The sequence below is a fragment of the Zea mays genome, chromosome 8 (assembly GCF_902167145.1).
Source record: "Zea mays cultivar B73 chromosome 8, Zm-B73-REFERENCE-NAM-5.0, whole genome shotgun sequence".
NCBI classification, from domain to species: domain Eukaryota; kingdom Viridiplantae; phylum Streptophyta; class Magnoliopsida; order Poales; family Poaceae; genus Zea; species Zea mays.
The window spans coordinates 141,320,628-141,333,534 of NC_050103.1; positions in this window are offsets into that span (position 1 = coordinate 141,320,628).

Sequence of the window (12,907 nt, forward strand, 5' to 3'; positions counted from 1 at the left end):
CGCCAAGCAAATCTAGGACACCCTCAAAATATCACATGAGGGAAACGACGCCACCATGATCACCAAAATGGAGTTGGTGGAAGGCGAGCTGGAAAGGTTCGCTATGATCAGGGGAGAGGAGCCAACATAGACGTATAACAGGCTCAAGACCCTGGTCAACAAGATTAGGAGCTATGGGAGCACGAGATGGACGGACCACGATGTCGTTCGACTTATGCTCAGGTCCTTTACTGTTATTTACCCTCATCTTGTGAACCTCATCCGTGAAAATCCCAGGTACACAAAGATGACGCCCGAGGAGATACTCGGAAAATTTGTGAGCAGGCGCATGATGGTCAAGGAGGCAAGATATGTTGATGATGCATTAAACGGCCCCATGCCCATCTATGAGCCACAGCCCATTGCGCTCAAGGCAACAAGCAGCAGGGAGGCGCTACCAAGCAAGGTGGCACAAGTTGAGGCTGCCGGGCTAAACGAAGATGAGATGGCTCTAATCATCAAGCGTTTCAAGACCACGCTAAAAGGACTCAAGGAGTATCCCAACAAGAGCAAAGCAAAGGGAAAGTGCTCCTGCTTCAAATGCGGTAAGACTGGTCACTTTATTGCAAACTGTCCCGATAATGATAGTGACCAGGGACAAGAAAAAAGTGGGAAGAGGGAGAAGAAGAAGGCCTACAAGAAGGCAAAGGGCGAGGCACATCTTGGCAAAGAATGGGATTCGGACTGCTCTTCCTCCGACTCCGATGACGAAGGACTTGTTGCCTCAGCCTTCAACAAGTCCTCTCTCTTCTCCAACGAACGCCATACTTGCCTCATGGCAAAGGAGAAAAAGGTAAGCGTTCGAGAAACACCTAAGTATACTACTTCAAGCGATGATGATTCTAGTGATGATGAAGTAGATTATACCGATTTATTTAAGGGTTTAGATAGAGCAAAAGTAGATAAAATTAATGAGTTAATTGATGTTTTAAATGAAAAGGAAAGACTCTTAGAAAAGCAAGAGGACATTTTGTATGAAGAGCATGATAAGTTTGTTAGTGTGCACAAATCTCTTGCTTTAGAGGTTAAAAGGAATGAAATGTTATCCTCTGAATTGTCTATGTGCCATGAATCAATCTCTAGTTTAAAGATTTTAAATGATGATTTAAATGCAAAACTAGAGAAAGCTAATACTACTAAATCTTGTGTAGAACATGTAGTCATTTGCAATAGATGCAAGGATTTTGATATGAATGCTTGTGATGAACATCTTGCGTCTATTACCAAATTAAATGATGAGGTGGCAAGTCTTAATACTCAGCTTAAGACTTGCAAAATTGATTTTGATAAGCTAAAATTTGCTAGGGATGCCTATACCATTGGTAGACACCCCTCAATTAAGGATGGGCTTGGTTTTTGAAAGGAAGCCAAGAACTTAACAAGCCAAAAGGCTCCCATTCTTGCCAAAGAGAAAGGGAAGGCCCCTATGGCTAGTAGCGTTCAAAAGAATCATGCTTTCATGTATAATAGGAAAATTGCTAGTCATAATAGGAGATATGATCATGATGCTTGTGAGTCACATGCCATGTTTGCTTCAAGTTCTAATTTTAATGGTAGGCCTAGGAGAAATTTTGTGTCTCATGCTCCTAGGAAAATGTGTAATAAACCTACTACTATCTTTCATGCTTGCAACACTACATTTATACTTTCATGTAAAAATGAAAAAGTGGTTGCTAGAAAATAGGGGTCCAAATGCAAAGGAGACAAGGCTTGCATTTGGGTACCAAAAGCTTATGTAACTAACCTTGTAGGACCCAACAAGAGTTGGGTACCTAAAACCCAAGCCTAATTTGCCTTACAGGTTTATGCGTCCGGGGGCTCAAGCTGGATTATCGATAGCGGATGCACAAACCACATGACGGGGGAGAAGAAGATGTTCACCTCCTACGTAAAGAACAAAGACTCCCAAGATACGATTATTTTTGGAGATGGGAACCAAGGCAAGGTTAAAGGTTTGGGAAAAATAGCCATCACAAGCGAGCACTCTATTTCCAATGTATTTTTAGTAGAGTCGCTAGGCTATAATCTCCTGTCTGTAAGTCAAGTGTGCCACATGGGCTACAATTGTTTGTTTACAAATGTTGATGTATCTGTCTTTAGAAGGAGTGATGGTTCATTAGCGTTTAAGGGTATACTAGATGGCAAACTCTACTTAGTTGATTTTTCGAAAGAGGAGGCCGATCTAGATGCATGCTTAATCGCTAAGACTAGTGTGGGCTGGCTGTGGCATCGTCGTCTAGCACATGATATGTTGGGATGAAGAACCTTTACAAACTTCTAAAGGGAGAGCATGTGTTAGGACTAACCAATGTTTGCTTCGAAAAAGATAGACCTTGTGCAGCTTGTCAAGCAGGGAAACAAGTGGGAAGCACTCATCACAACAAGAATATGATGACTACATCAAGACCACTGGAGCTTCTCCACATGGACCTCTTCGGACCCGTCGCTTACCTTAGCATCAGGGGAAGTAAGTATGGTTTAGTGATTGTTGATAATTTTTCCCGCTTTGCTTGGGTATTCTTTTTGCAGGATAAATCAGAAACCCAAGGGACCCTTAAGCGCTTTCTAAGGCGGGCTCAAAATGAATTTGAGCTCAAGGTGAAAAAGATAAGAAGCGACAACGGGTCCGAGTTCAAGAATCTGCAAGTGGAGGAGTAACTTGAGGAAAAAGGCATCAAGCACGAGTTCTCCGCTCCCTACACACCACAGCAAAATGGTGTGGTAGAGAGGAAGAACTGGACGCTTATCGACATGGCGAGGACGATGCTTGGAGAGTTCAAGACGCGTGAGCGGTTTTGGTCGGAAGCTGTGAACACAGCTTGCCACGCCATAAACCGGCTCTACCTTCATCGCCTCCTCAAGAAACCTCGTATGAACTTCTTACCGGTAACAAACCCAACGTCTCATACTTTCGTGTATTTGGGAGCAAATGTTACATTCTAGTGAAGAAAGGTAGAAATTCTAAATTTGCTCCCAAAGCTGTAGAAGGGTTTTTACTAGGTTATGACTCAAATACAAAGGTGTATAGAGTCTTCAACAAATCATCGGGTTTGGTTGAAGTCTCTAGCGACGTTGCATTTGATGAGACTAATGGCTCTCCAAGAGAGCAAGTTGATCTTGATGATATAGATGAAGATGATGTTCCGATGGCCGCAATATGCACCATGGCAATTGGAGATGTGCGACCACAGGAACAACAGGAGCAAGACTAACCTTCTTCCTCAATGATGGTGCACCACCCAACACAAGATGATGAATAGGTTCATCAAGAAGAGGCATGTGATCAAGGAGGAGCACAAGAAGAACAAGTTATGGAGGAAGAAGCACCACCAGCCCCTCCAACTCAAGTCCGAGCGACAATTCAAAGGAATCATCCCGTCGATCACATTCTGGGTGACATAAGCAAGGGAGTAACTACTCGCTCAAGATTAGCTAATTTTTGTGGGCATTACTCTTTTGTCTCTTCTATTGAGCCTTTCAGGGTAGAAGAGGCCTTGCAAGATCCAGACTGGGTGTTGGCCATGCAGGAAGAGCTCAACAATTTCAAGCGAAATGAAGTTTGGAGCCTGGTGCCTTGTCCAAAGCAAAACGTTGTGGGAACCAAGTGGGTGTTCCGCAACAAGCAAGACGAGCACGGGGTGGTGACAAGAAACAAAGCTCGACTTGTGGCAAAAGGTTATGCCCAAGTCGCAGGTTTGGATTTTGAGGAGACTTTTGCTTCTGTGGCTAGCTAGAGTCTATTCGCATTTTGTTAGCCTATGCCGCTCACCATTCTTTCAGGTTGTTTCAAATGAACGTGAAGAGTGCTTTCCTCAACGGGCCAATCAAGGAGGAGGTGTACGTGGAACAACCCCCTGGCTTTGAGGATGACAGGTATCCCGACCACGTTTTTAAGCTCTCTAAGGCGCTCTATGGACTTAAGCAAGCCCCAAGAGCATGGTATGAATGCCTTAGAGATTTCTTAATTGCTAATGCTGTCAAGGTTGGGAAAGCCGATCCCACTCTTTTCACTAAGACTTGTGACGGTGATCTTTTTGTGTGCCAAATTTATGTCGATGACATAATATTTGGTTCCACTAATCAAAAGTCTTGTGACGAGTTTAGCAGGGTGATGACACAGAAATTTGAGATGTCGATGATGGGTGAGTTGACATACTTTCTTGGGTTCCAAGTGAGACAACTCAAGGACGGCACCTTCCTCTCCCAAACGAAGTACACTCAGGATCTTCTCAAAAGGTTTGGGATGAAGGACGCCAAGCCCGCGAAGACGCCGATGGGAACCGATGGGCATGTCGACCTCAACAAAGGAGGTAAGTCTGTTGATCAAAAGGCATACCGGTATATGATAGGATCCTTGCTTTATTTATGTGCTAGTAGACCGGATATTATGCTTAGCTTATGCATGTGTGCTAGATTTCAATCCGATCCAAGGGAGTGTCACCTTGTGGCCGTTAAGCGAATTCTTAGATATTTAGTTGCTACGCCTTGCTTTGGGATCTGGTATCCAAAGGGGTCTACCTTTGACTTGATTGGATACTCAGACTCCGATTATGCTGGATGCAAGGTTGATAGGAAGAGTACATCAGGGACGTGCCAATTCCTAGGAAGGTCCCTAGTGTCCTAGAGTTCTAAGAAACAAACCTCCGTTGCCCTATCCACCGCTGAGGTCGAGTATGTTGCCGCAGGACAGTGTTGCGCGCAACTACTTTGGATGAGGCAAACCCTCCGGGACTTTGGCTACAATCTGAGCAAAGTCCAACTCCTATGTGACAATGAGAGTGCAATCCACATGGCGGATAATCCTGTTGAACACAGCCGCACTAAGCACATAGACATCTGACATCACTTTTTGAGAGACCACCAGCAAAAGAGAGATATCGTAGTGTTCTATATTAGCATCGAGAACCAGCTAGCCGATATCTTTACCAAGCCTTTAGATGAGAAAACCTTTTGCAGGCTGCGTAGTGAGCTAAATGTCTTAGATTCGCGTAACTTGGATTGATCTATAGCATACATGTGTTTTATGCCTTTGATCTTGTTACTTTATGCATTTATGAGATTTGTTGTTTATTTATGGTGCTCAAGTTGTGCAAGGGATCCCCGGACCTCACAAGTCCATGTGTGAGTGATGCACATATTTAGGGGGAGAAGTGCTACAACTTGACCCTTTGAGACTAACATTTGTGTTTCAGTTTACTTAATGTAGTCTCAAAGGTGCATTGAAAGGGAAAAGGTGAACTTGGACCATGCAAATACTTCCACTGCATTCCAGTATTAGTGTACTCACTTCCAAGTTCATTCTTATGCTCTTATTGCCTTTTTGCTCTTAATTGACATTTTTGGTGAGGCAATGGGGTTAAAGGGCCAAAAATGATCTCGTTTTGGTGCTTAATGCCAAATGGGGAGAAATTAAGGCTACAGAAACTGGATCAGCTACCACTTGAGAATTTTGAAAACAATAGAGTTAGAACTTTTGTTTTGTCAAAATACTCTTATTGCAAAATTTGGTCTCTTGTGGGGAGAATTTTTTATTATGGCAAAAAGGGGGAGTTTTGGTACTTGATCAATTTTTCCATTGGAATATCTCTCTTTATGCCTAAACATGTGTGTTTGACTTAGAGATAGGAAAATGAATTTGATTTGCAAAAACAAACCAAGTGGTGGCAAAAGACGATCCAAATATGTCAAATCTTGTCAAAGACAAATTTGTTCTCAATTGCATTGATGTTACACTTCTTTTGGTTGCTTTTGGATGTGTTGGCATAAATCACCAAAAAGGGGGAGATTGAAAGGGAAATGTGCCTTTGGGCAATTTCTATTATGTTTTGGTGTTTAAGTGTCCAACACATTTAATTGAGTTCTTAAGTGCTAAATGAAGAAAGAAGTGCAAATCAAAGAGAAGCCGAAGACCAGCTCGGCTGGGCACACCGAACTGTCCGGTGGTGCACCGAACTGTCCGGTGGTGCACCGGACAGTGTCCGGTGCGCCAGGCTGGACTCCGGTGAACAGGCCGCTCTCGGGAAAGTTTGGCGGCGTACGGCTATAATTCACCGGACTGTCCGGTGGTGCACCAAACTGTCCGGTGAGCCAACGGCCGCCAGCGCAACGGTCGGCCGCGCAATCCATGGGCGACGCGTGGCCCGCGCCAACGGTCGGCAGGGGGCATCGGACTGTCTGGTGTGCACCGGACAGTGTCCGGTGCACCAACTGCCACGTCTCTGCAACGGTCGACTTCGCCAGAAAAGGAAGGAGATCGCGCATCGGACATGAACAGTGGCTGTCCGGTGGTGCACCGGACTGTCCGGTGCGCCACCCGACAGAAGGCAAGGATAGCCTTCCTTGTTGGCCTCCAAAGGCTCCTAGCTGCCTTGGGGCTATAAAAGGGACCCCTAGGCGCATGGACTACCCAAGTACACTCTAAGCATTCCAAGACTTCTAGGCCTCACTTTCACGCAATCGTTCATCGTTCTTGAGATTGGAGTACTTTTCTAGTTGTAAACTCCCGGCGCGTGTTTTGTGTGCTCATCTTCTCACTTGTGTGTGCGTGTTTGAGGTGTGGATTTAATTCTAGTGTATGTTGCTCTTCCCAACCTTACTCCGTGTTTTCATTGTGATCCTTGTTGTAAGGGTGAGAGACTCCAACTTGTGGAGATTCCTCGCAAACGGGAAAAAGAGATAAGCAAAGAAAAGCCGTGGTATTCAAGTTGATCATTGGATCACTTGAAAGGGGTTGAGTGCAACCCTTGTCCATTGGGACGCCACAACGTGGAAGTAGGCAAGTGTTACTTGGCCGAACCACGAGATAAAATCGTGTGTATCTTGTGTTGATCTCTTTGTGATTATCTTGGCCACAAGAACTCGCTTCGCAACTACTTAGTCGCACTAACTTTTATATAACCAAGATTTGTGGCTATTAGTTGTTGAATTTTATAGGATCACCTATTCACCCCCCTCTAGGTGCTCTCATATTTGCTTTTTGCAAGGCTAACCGTGTATTTATGCTTTTTTAAAGGTGTTCTTTTTTGGTATGGAACAACAATATCATAGCGGAAATATAGCATTTCAAAGTTCATCCTCAAAAGAGTGACTTCACGATATAGAGCGTGCCAACAAAAAAATGTATTTTTTACCAAGGTTGGTTGATAAAGTGTGTACCATACCAACCCCGAGTGTGCAACGGTGTTCTCTTATAACTAGTTTGGGAGTCATAAAACCGGAGGGAATTGAAGGGGCTAAAATCTCCCTCTTATTCAATTGGTAACCTTAAACCCCCTTCGGGATTGGAGGGAATTGAGGTGGAAATGAACTAATTTCCTTCCCAATCTCCTTCAATCCCAAAGGAGATTTTAGTTTCCAAACTAGCCCTAAGAAGGGATTCTAACGCCTCTATTTCTCTCCGGTTTTGGAATTCCAATCTAGACCTTAAGGTAGCATAGTTTTACTTAGAAATCTATTCTTTATTAATTAATTAATGATGAAGTATGTTGCTTTCTGATTCCTTTATCAGCGAGTACTCAGAAAGCATGCGTGTATATATGCACACACGAAATGTCCTTAACACTCGTACTCCAGATTATTTTTTCTGAACTAATCACACTATGCTCCAACGCTACCGTAACTATAATGTCGATTGATCCACTACGCTGAAATGGTTTTGCTGCGTCTGTTCATTATCTCTACTACTCCTTAAGAGCATAGTGTAGGCGTCCAGTACTGGTGGTGCACGGTTCTGCCCTCCGCTCGTCCGTGCCCCTACGCCCCGAAATCTCGCACCGCACGTCCGAGCCCCTTCGCCGCCACCTCCTCCTCCTCTCCCCCTCACTGCGCCACCACCTCCTCGGTTCCGTGCGTCCGTGACTCCTCACAGCAACCGCCCTTCCCCTGGTCCTCTCTCTCGCCCCATCCCCCACGAATCCCACCTCTGCGATGCCTAATATACGACGAGCACGGCATCGACCACACCGGAAAGTACGCCGGCGACTCCGACCTCCAGCTCGAGAGCATCAACGTCTACTACAATGAGGCCAGCGGCAGCCGCTTTGTCCCGCGCGCCATCCTCATGGACCTCGAGCCCGGCACCATGGACTCCATGCGCTCGGGCCCCTTCGGCCAGATCTTCTACCCCGACAATTTCGTCTTCCAGTCCGGCGCCGGCAACAACTGGGCCAAGGGCCACTACACCGAGGGCGCCGGCAACAACAGGAACCGCACCCGCCATCCACGCTCCAAATCTCGCTGCTCCCTTCCATCCTCCACATGCATCGCTCCAAATCTCGCTGCTCACATTCTAAGCGCTGGGAGGATGCGGACCAGCTGAGCCGGTCGGCTTCCAAGTCGTCGTCTTCGGTGGGGAGCTGTTAGGATTTATGGGATAGGCCCAATTGAGAAATTCAAATAAATCCCAGAAAAGATGCAATACTCTCAAATGTTGTAAGGCAGGTTGGCTTTGTGCCTTAATGTGTTCTGTTGGCTTGTATTAGCGAAGATGTTGTCCTGTAGAACATTCTTGAAAGAACACACCTATATGAGTTAGACTGTCTAACGTCGCAGTCTATGAGATCTAGGTGATCTCTAGTAAACTCATGAAGAGACCTTGGAGTACGACGTATATGCTCCACCCAAGAAGGGGACTACTGGTAGCCAAGTACTGGTCATGACTTCAAGTGAAACCCATTCACGCAAAACTTGCAATTCAAGGCATAGTCCATTGTCCAAGTTGTGGGTTGGTGTAGCTTGGAGTTCTAGGTGGAAGTTCAACTTAACAGTCTCTGCTGAAACACTAGTATATTAAACAGTAGTGAACAGTGGCAAAAACTACAGTTGGGCATTTGAGATCTGGTGGGGGATTGTTAGGATTTATGGGCTAGGCCCAATTGAGAAATTCAAATAAATCCTAGAAAAATCATAAAAGCCCATATAAGTGTATGGCTAGGGAATGGTGGAACCAATAGCACCATATTGCTAGTTCTAGTGGAGTAGAGCTAGTTTAAATATGGAAGCCACACTCAATCACCAAGTCATGGATGAGAGGAGAGAGTGTGGAGAGCCACATGCGCGCGCGCTCGCTCACCTCGCCTGGCCTGGCCGGGCCGGGGCGGGGCGAAGGGCGCGGGAGCACGACATGTGCGTGAATGGTCCGCCGAAATCCGACCCCTCGCCTTGTGGGGGCGCGGCTTCCTTTTGTCGTTTGAACTTTTTGGTTGCTTGGCTGTTAAGTTTAGAATCCTAACTGATCGCTATAAAATCTAAACTGAACGCGAGATTTTCGCGGGCGGATAAGATCGAAGGTAGCTATTTGGTCGCGGACTCGGCCCTATAAAAGGCGCCTGGCAGCCAGCATCCAATTCATCCCAGTTTCCGCTTTCGCCTCTCTTCACAGCTGAGCCACCTTCAGTTCTCTTCATCCCTGAAAGGGAAATAGAGTCAAACCTTTTCCTAAATGATTTTGGTGGTTGAATTGCCCAACACAAATAATTGGACTAACTAGTTTGCTCTAGATCATACATTCTACAGGTGCCAAAGGTTCAACACAAACCAATCAAAAGAACAAGTTAGGCTTCAAAAGAAAGGAGCAAAAAGGAATCCGAAGTGTGCCCTGGTCTGGCGCACCGGACTGTCCGGTGCGCCACCGGACAGTGTCCGGTGCACCAGGGTGAATCAGCTCAAACTCCTCAGCTTCGGGTTTTCCAGGCACCGCTCCGCTATAATTCACTGGACTGTCCGGTGTGGCACCGGACTATCCGGTGCACCAGCGGAGCAACGATTATCTGCGCACAATGGTCGACTCTGACAGTGAACAGTACAGCACAGTACACGCGGCAGAAGTCAGAGCAGCGGCTCAGAGGGCACCGGACTGTCCGGTGCCACATGAGGACAAAGCCTCCAACGGCCGACCAGCTCCAAGACCTAACAACGAGATGACGTGGCGGCGCACCGGACACTGTCCGGTGGTACACCGGACTGTCCGGTGCGCCCATCGCCAGCAGGCTTCTCCAACGGCTACAATTTGGTTGGTGGCTATAAATACCACCCCAACCAGCCACTTCAAGGTGTGGGAGCCCAAGCAACATTCCAAGTCATATAGTTGACATACTCAAGCCCTCCCAACCACCTCTATTCATTGATCCATCCTATACACAAGATTTAGACCACTACAAACCACACAAGTGCCACAAAAGAGAGAGCAAGTAAAAGAAAGCCTCTTGTGAGAGTTTAGCTCTAGTGCCTTGTGAGATTCATTGAAAGAAAGTGTGTACTACATCTTGCGTTCATTTGTGCGTGGAGTTTTGACTCCCATTGAACTACCTCCAAAGTTTTGGAGGCTTGTAAAGCTAGCAAGAGACACCAAAGAGTGTGGTGGTCCTTGAGGGGTCTTAAGTGATCCTTGAGAAGAAGAAGAGCTCGCCGGTCTTGAGTGATCGGTGGAGAGAGGGAAAGGGTTGAAAGAGATCCGTCCTTAATGGACTCCTCAACGGGGACTAGGCCTTCGAGGGCCGAACCTCGGTAAAACAAATCACACGTGTCTCGTGTGCTTTTTGCTTGTGACTTGTTGGTTCTTTCCCTTTCTAAGTTTTCTAGCACTATTCTTTGCTAATACTATTTGGTATTGCTTTAAGTTAAATTCTCATATACTGGAGCAACACATCGCAAGAAAGAACTTGTGTCATTGCTCTTCTTATCCAAGCCCCCTTGCTTTATTCTCATAGACCTATTAGTTGTATTGTTTTATCAATTCCGTATTATTTGAAAGCAATACTTTTTACAAGCAAGGACTTAGTTTTTATACTCCGATAATTGTATATCTTGTTCTAACCACTAATCAAGGGATCTAGTTGGGGGATAAAGTTTTAATTTTCAGGTTTCGCCTATTCACCCCCCTCTAGGCGACTTTCAATTGGTATCAGAGGTAGGCACTTCATATTGAGTCTAACAACTCGAAGTGATGGCTCGTAGAAGATCCCAAAAGAACATGAAGACAACTCCGAAGGAGAACAAGGAGGTAGTCTAGAGATATTACTTTCTGATTGTTCTAATTATGATTCATGGTCTACTAGAATGATAAATGCTTTTAGGACCGTAGATCCTCAATTAGAACAAATTTTAGACAAGAGTACCATTCCTTCTAACTATGCTAGGGAAAATGCCTCCGAAGAAGATTTATAATGTATACGCTTAAACTATCTAGCTTATGACATCTTAAGTAAATCCCTTAGCAAAGAAGATTATCATGCATTCATAATAAAATATGATAAACCTATTTGTGATGTGCATGATATTTGGACTAGAATTAAAAGCAAATTTGATGAGTCCAAACATGATAGTTCATTTTGTGCTTCTATCTCCTTTTGTCTTTCTGATACTAACCCTTGCAAGGAAGAAGAAGAAAATGACCGATGGAGACCAAACGATGAATCCACCTCTCCAAGAGGTTTGTCTTCCCATTTCGATTCCTACATATGTTGTGTGGCTAATGAAAATGATAGCGGAAGCACAAACGAAGATGAGGAGGAAGAAAGAAGCTTCATGCAACTCTACGCTCACCTAAGCCAAGAAGATAAGGCGGTCATACTCAAACTTCTAGAAAGAGCGAAAGAGCAAAGCGAAGCTCGTCAAAGGCTAGAAAATGTTCTCTCCATGAAAATGCTATACTTTGACGAGTTGACTAAAGAACACGAGGAGCTAAAGTGCTCTCATGTTGATTTGGTCCAAAGGTATGAAACTATTTCAATTGAGCAAGATAACGCTTTACATTGTATCGCTCAATTAGTAAATAGGAATGCCTTGCTTAAGGACCAAATAGAAAAGCTAAAAGATGAAAATCTAGCTTTTCAAGAAAAATATGATATGCTCCTATGTTCTCATGAAAATCTTATGGATGATCATATCATATTAAATATTGCCCATGAGGTTGTAATAGAAAACTTAAAATCCCAACAACCTCACTCATGCACATGTATTCAAATTGAAACTACATTACCATGTGCTGATGCTTGTTGTCCGTCGACAAGCAAATCTTCCTTTGAGCTAGAATTTGCAGGAACAAACGATGATACATATCAAAAGCTCAAAGAAGAAAATGAGAGGCTAAAATGAGCTTGACACAACTAAAAGGGAAGTGCATTGCTCAACCTTCTCAAGATAACCGTGATCACATGGTGAAGAAGCTTGAGACGGGAACAACCGTGGCATGCACTAAATCCCTTGAAGAAAATGTCAAGGACTTGAGGAGGGAACAAAAGAAGAAAATCAATACCTCTTCCAAAAGCCTCAACCATGCCTCCATAAAAGGTAACATCCAAGGTAATAATCAAGTCACACTTCACACTAAGAGAAGTAAGAAGTGTAGTGAATGCTTTGAAAAGGGGCACTCGATTAGGTCATGTCCCTATATTAAAAATGACTTGATTATTAACAAGGATGATAAACTTTGTTTTAAATGCTTCAAGAAGGGACACTTGTTTAGGTCTTGTCCCCATTTAAAACAAAAAGGCATAGTGTTAGAAAAGAAAATATTCACTAACCATATAGCAAGAAAGAAACAAGGAAAGAAGAAATCTTCAAGAATTGAGGATCGCCTATGCTACATATGCCGAAAGAAGGGACATCAATGCAAGGATTGTCCCATTAGTAACAATCCCACTCATATCTTGTCAATTAATTCTCATATAACTAGGCAACCCAAAATTGCAACTTGTGCTAGAAAGGTAATCAGTTTACCTAGTGCTAGCACAAAGGACGTTTGGGTCCCTAGATCTTTGTTGACTAACCTTGATGGACCCATCAAGAGATGGGTACCAAAATATGCTTGACAAGCTTTGCAGGAGAAGGAGATGATATGAAGCCTTGGGGGTGCTTGAGAGAGTCAATT